This window comes from Corapipo altera, unplaced genomic scaffold, assembly GCF_003945725.1.
Source record: "Corapipo altera isolate COAL_440 unplaced genomic scaffold, ASM394572v1 206, whole genome shotgun sequence".
NCBI lineage: Eukaryota > Metazoa > Chordata > Aves > Passeriformes > Pipridae > Corapipo > Corapipo altera.
Window position 1 is genome coordinate 347,188 of NW_020885032.1, and position 5,946 is coordinate 353,133.

A 5,946-nucleotide genomic window follows, 5' to 3' on the forward strand; every position below is an offset into this window, starting at 1 on the left:
AAAAATGCTCCAAAACTTCCAGAAGGGCAAGAAAGGGGCCTGAGTGGAAGATGTGGTGCCCGGGAGAGGAAGCAAAGGTGGACTTGAGGCATCTTCCCACCACTTGGAGAGTGATCAGACATGGACTGATCCCAGGAGGGGGATGGAGGAGCTCACCAGGGCAGACTGGCAGGAATTTGGGGAGATTTTGTCTCCCTCCCCAGCCCAGGAGGCGTCTGTCCTGCCTCCTACCCTCTGAGAGCTGCGGCGCTCCAGGTTTTTGTGTTCCATGAAATGTCCCCCGTGGATTCGACAGGAAAACCGAAGCAGTCACTTGGAAGATCCGAATTCACGGTGCCCAGTTAAACCAACAACTGGAAAAAACCCTGCCTGTCTGAGAATCATGGAATGGTTTGGGTTGAAAAGGATCTTCGGGACGATCTAGGGATGATCCAGGGACACCTCCCACTAGGTCAGGTTGCTCCAGGCCCCATCCAAGGTGGCCTTGAAGGGCTTTTCAGATCACCAAGACTCAAACCAGCCCAGACTTGCCCAAATCACCATGTTTTACCAAACAAAGGCATCAGTGGTGGTTGGAGAGAGGAGAAAACACCCAGTAAGGAGGAATTATTGTCACGACACCCTCGTGTCTCTCACAGCAGGAGAGAGAAAGATAAGCCCAATTTGGACTTAAAACCTCAAGGTTTGCTGCTCCAGCCTGGGACCAAAGGTGGCTCTGAGTCCACCAGGCTCTTGGTGACAGTGGGATCTCACCCAGCTGGAGAGGCAAATCCTGCCAACAAAGCTCCTGTCCAGCAGGATTAATGACTCCTGGAATGACCTCTCCGGGCTTTTCCAACAAAGAACTGGATCAAGACTTTCTTATTGGTATTTAAATGGCTTTTAGGGGAAAAAAAAAAACCACAACTCAAACCCCAGTGACTTCCCCCCCCCAAAAAAAAACCTTTTAATTGAGTCTGCAAAGTATTTAAATGCTTGACTGGTCGGGAATTGCTTAGAAATTGCTTGAGGAGCCACGGGGACCTCCCGGTGTCACCGAGCCGGTTCTGCCTCGTGCCACCGCCCAGGGATGAACTTTGTCCCCCCGAGGATGTTCCTCCTCGGGCTTTAAGACCTGGATCCGGCCTCAAAAAGCAGAGGGAAGGTGCAAAAGCCAAGAGCTGAGCCAGCAGGATCCCTCCTAATGTGAGCAGAGTGGCCCTGCCTCAGTTTCCCCCCCGGCTCTAAAGTGGATTAAATTAGTAATGAGGTGGATGGGAGAGGTGGGTCAGCTTAAATATTAATATTTGGAGGAAAAAAGCAAAGCACTCTCTTAAGTATCTCTTGCTCACACACATGCATATATATATATATATAAATATATATATATATGTATTTCCTGCTCATATTTGAGCACAGCATGAAAGCTCCTCCAAGGAGGAGCTCACTTTGCACCCCAACACTTTGTTCCCGGCTTCCCTGAGTGAGAACACCGAGATATATCAAACCTAAAGGGGGGGGAAATCGTCTTGAAAAAGGACCAAAAAAAAAAAAAATAAAATAAAAAGAAAGAAAGAAAGAAAAAAGAAAGAAAAAGACCCGACTCAATTTGACTTTCATGAGACACTGGTTAAATTTTATTTTATTTTTTTTTTTCTCTTTAAGCTACCACACACACAAAAAAAAAAGGCAAATCACCTAAAATTAGATCTGGGGAATTATTTTATCTGCATGGGGAAAAAAGGCTGTTTGATACCTGTGTAATAGGGAACTTCTCAGCTTCCCAAACACCTCAGGAAGATGCTTTTGATTTTTTTTCCCCCCCTCCTTTTCTCTCCTCCTCTTGTCTTGCCAAAAGCTCAGCTTATGATTTAAAAAAAAAAAATTAAGAGGTCTGGCCAAGCCTAAAGGGGAGATTTTGTTTAAAATAAAAAGCTGGAGTGGGTTATTTGTTCTGGGCTTTGAACAGATTTGTTTCTGTGCTCTCAGGACTATGAGAGCAATCCCACCAGCCACATAATTCCCATAGTGTTCCCAGGCCACGTTTCCCAGAAATCCTTGGGGTCACAGAGACCAAGACAGAGAAAGAAATGACCATAAAACATGGAAGTTTCTTCATCAGTTTGAGCTGTAAAGTCCTGGGGAAAGGGAAGGGGGGATCTGGAGTTCTGCCCTGCAGATCCCAGCATCCAGCTCTGGGCTCTCCAACAGCACAAGGATGTGGGAATGTTGGAGCGAGTCCAGAGGAGGCCACGGAGATGCTCCAGGGGCTGGAGCTCCTCTGCTCTGGAGCCAGGCTGGGAGAGCTGGGAATCTCCAGTCTGGAGAAGAGAAGGCTCCGGGGAGACCTTGGAACTCCTTCCAGGGCCTAAAGGGGCTCCAGAAGAGCTGGAGAGGGACTTGGGATAAGGGATGGAGGGACAGCACACAGGGAATGGCTTCCTACTGCCAGAGGGGAGGGTTAGACAGGATTTTGGGAAGGAATTCTTGGCTGGAAGAGTGATGAGGGGCTGGAACGGAATTCCCAGAAAAGCTGTGGCTGCCCCAGCCCTGGAAGTGTTCCAGGCCAGGTTGGAGCAACCTGGGCTAGTGGAAGGTCTCCCTGCCCATGGCAGGGTTTTGGAGCGAGATGGTTTTAAGTTCTCTTTGAACCCAAACCATCCTGGGACTCCCTGTTGGGGCTGCAGCATCTCTACCTCTCTGAGTGCCTCTCTGGAGTCTCCCAAGGCTCGAGGAAGCGGCAAAGCCAAGTGCTTGGAGTGCTGGGAATATGTCTGCACCCACAGGTGACAGCACAGTGGGGAAACCTGTCGTTGGGATTCCCTGGAAGCACCTTAGAGGAGAGATGAGCACCTTAGGAGACAGACGTCACCACGTGGAGCGGCTGAGCCGGGCGAGGGACAAAGTGTCACCGGGATCATCCACAGGGAGCTCCACGTCACCACAGATCCCCTGCACGGAGCTCTGCAGGTGACAAACCCCCTGCCAGCCCCTCAAGACTCTGTCACCAGGCACAAGGATGGGCTCACAAAGGGTTTGTGCAACATCTGGCACATCTGGGAGGGTTGATTTTAGTCGGGGAAAGGAAAAAATGCCGACGGGGCAGCAGATTTTGAGGCCGGGAAGGCACGTTGAGGCCTCCCTGACCTTCTCAAGGCACCAGTTGGGTGAGGGTGGGACCAAAATACACCCATCAGCTTCCTCGTGCTTCTAGAGGGACTGACCCCAACCATTGAAACCCCTCTTTGAGAGCAGAGGGTTTAGGGAAGAAGGAAAGGGAAGATTTCGTCTCGTTTTGATTTCGGTTTTGCAGTCAAAGCTCTCAGGGGATTAAGATCCACGAGGTGTCCCTGCCCAGGGTGCTGGACCTGAGCTCCTGCCCTGTCAGCATTTCTAAACAGGGAGCTGATCCCTGTCCCTGCAGCCCCTGGAACTGCCCTGCAAGTGGCCACGCTCGTGTCACACGTGATGGGCCCCGGAGGGAGGGCCTGGCAAGGTCCCAGTGGGGCAGGAGGAGGGACAATCACGGCCGTGCCCAAGAACCAAGGTCAGACCTTCAGGCTGCAGCTGTGACCAGCTGGCTGTGTCATTGTCACCTCCTGGAAAAGTCCATCTCTCTGTTTGTTCACCTTGCTGAACTCAGGATCCCGGAATTATTGAGTTGGAAAAGACCTCCAAGGTTGTGGAGTCTAAACTGTGCCTCATCCCCACCTTGTCCCCCAGCCCAGGGCACTGAGGGTGTCCAGGCCTTCCTCAGACACCTCCAGGGATGGGGACTCCAAACCTCCCTGGGCAGCCCTTTCCAAGGCCTGACAATCCTTTCCATGAAAAAAATTCTTCCTGATGTCCAACCTGACCCTCCCCTGACTCAGCTTGAGGCCGTTCCCTCTCCTCCCGCCCCTTGTGGGAGCAGAGCCCGATTCCCACTTGGCTCCACCTCCTGTCAGGGAGTTGTGGAGAGTGAGAAGGTCACCCCTGAGCCTCCTTTTCTCCAGGATGAGCCCCCCCAGCTCCCTCAGCTGCTCCTGCTGCTCCAGACCCTTCCCCAGCTCCATTCCCTTCCCTGGACACGCTCCAACCCCTCAATGTCCTTCTTGCCATGAGGGGCCCAGAACTGGACATTCAGAAGAAGTTCTTTAGAGAGAGATTAATTGGGCACTGGAAGGGGCTGCCCAGGGAAGTTGGGAGTCCCCATCCCTGGAGGTGTCCAAGGAAGGACTGGAGGTGGCACTCAGTGCTCTGGGCTGCGAGACAAGGTGGGGTTAGGTCAGAGATTGGACTCCACAGTCTTTTGGAGGTCTTTTCCAACCTCAATGACTCTGTGATTCTGGGATCTTGAGGAAAGAGAACAGGACAAAAAGCAGGATCACAGCCCTGGAGAGAAGATCCAGGACTGTTTGGACTAATCCTATGGGATTCAAACTTGGAAAGATGAGGTGTCTGTGACAGCAAGTGCCTTTACAAGGATCATCTCCTCCAAGCTCAAGAGCAGCGGAAGAATCACAAAATGGTTTGGTTTGGAAGAAACCTTCAAGACCATCTAATTCCAACCTTCTGCCATGAGCAGGGACAACTTCTGCTATCCCAGGTTGCTCTAAACCCAGTCCAACCCGGCCTTGGACACTTCCAGGGATGGGTGAACATCCCAAAGTGCAGACAGTCAAACAAAAGTCCAGCTGGAATTTTTGGCAGTGTGAAAAAAAAAAATCAAATCTGGAATTACTATCAAAACCATCTCCGCCAAAATCCATTCCCAACCCATCTCCAGGGGCAGAAGAGCTTCTTCTCCTGGTCTAAACCCATCCAACGCCACCTCAGCTCAGCCAGCAGGCATCTAGCACCAAAATCCCCTGGAAAAATCCCCCTGGAGAAGGGACTGGAAGTGGCAAAGGTGACGGGTTAATAGAGAGCCCCACGTTAGATCCCGGCCGAGGGAAACGTCGCGCTCGGCAGCCCTTGTCGTGTCAAATTAATGGGCGAGATCATTTAGGCCGGGATAAAACCCACAACTTAATCCTTTTTCCCCTTCTTTTTCTTTCGGGGCAGGTTGTCGCCTCCGCCTGTTCCAGATGATGAATTGGTCCTGTTCGAGGCCGATCCGCTCGTTTGAGCGCGGCGCCGCTTTTCCAGGACTCCGCGCGAAATGAGGGAGCCCCGGCCATTTTTCATCCCCGGAGAGATGAGCGACACGGGGAATAAATTTTCCTGCTTAAAAATTTGCTGGGCCCAGGGTTTCTTGGCGAGGCAGCTTTGACAGGCTGTCACTTTGGTGGATGTTCGGCGCTCCGACTGTTCCGGGGGCCTTTTATTGCTTTTTAAAAAAGATTTAAAGGAAACGAAACCCCCGGTGCCCGATGACGTTGAGCAGGGGCGATGTGTGGATCTGACTCTATCCAGGCATCCCACGGGTCCTGATCCCATTTTTTCCCCTCAGGAGGGGATCAGTGCCAGGTGCCAGGGCTGGGAAGCGAAGGGAGGGGAGGTGGGAGCGGCACCAAACACACAACTCACTTCTGGCTCCTGGACGAGCCAAGATTTGTGGGTCCCTCCCAGCTGTGGATTCCGTGGAATCTCTGAAACAAGATTTGACAGTCCTGCTCTTTTCCCTGACAGTGGGAGGAGGAGAATTTTTCCAGGTTTGATGAAGAACAACAACACACACATCCAAGGCAGTTCCCTGATGTACCGGAGGGATCCAGGGACCTCTGAGGACACCCAGAACAGGAACAACCACTGAGACCCCCCCTCAGGGGGAATATTTGCATTTTGGGTTTGGAAAATGAGTCCATCTTGTCTGACTTTGCTTTGCTGAGCACTCGCACCCCTGGGGTGGGCTGAGATTCATTTTCATGGGAAAAGCAGAATTCCTACCCCGCTCCAGCCTCTGGGCAGGACCTGCTGGGCAGTGGAAGTGGTTTATCCTCATGATCTTCTCAGAGGAGTTGTCTCCTCTCTAGATCAGGCACT

The 5,946-nt window shown here is 51.8% G+C and overlaps 1 long non-coding RNA gene across 1 annotated transcript; it reads left to right on the forward strand.

The window, feature by feature from the left end:
* Positions 1 to 2,830: 2,830 nt before the first annotated feature.
* On the forward strand, positions 2,831 to 5,197 carry LOC113959307. The gene is made up of 2 exons (XR_003531770.1): positions 2,831 to 2,949; positions 5,026 to 5,197. It is a non-coding gene; the product is annotated as an uncharacterized LOC113959307 (long non-coding RNA).
* Positions 5,198 to 5,946: the final 749 nt, after the last annotated feature.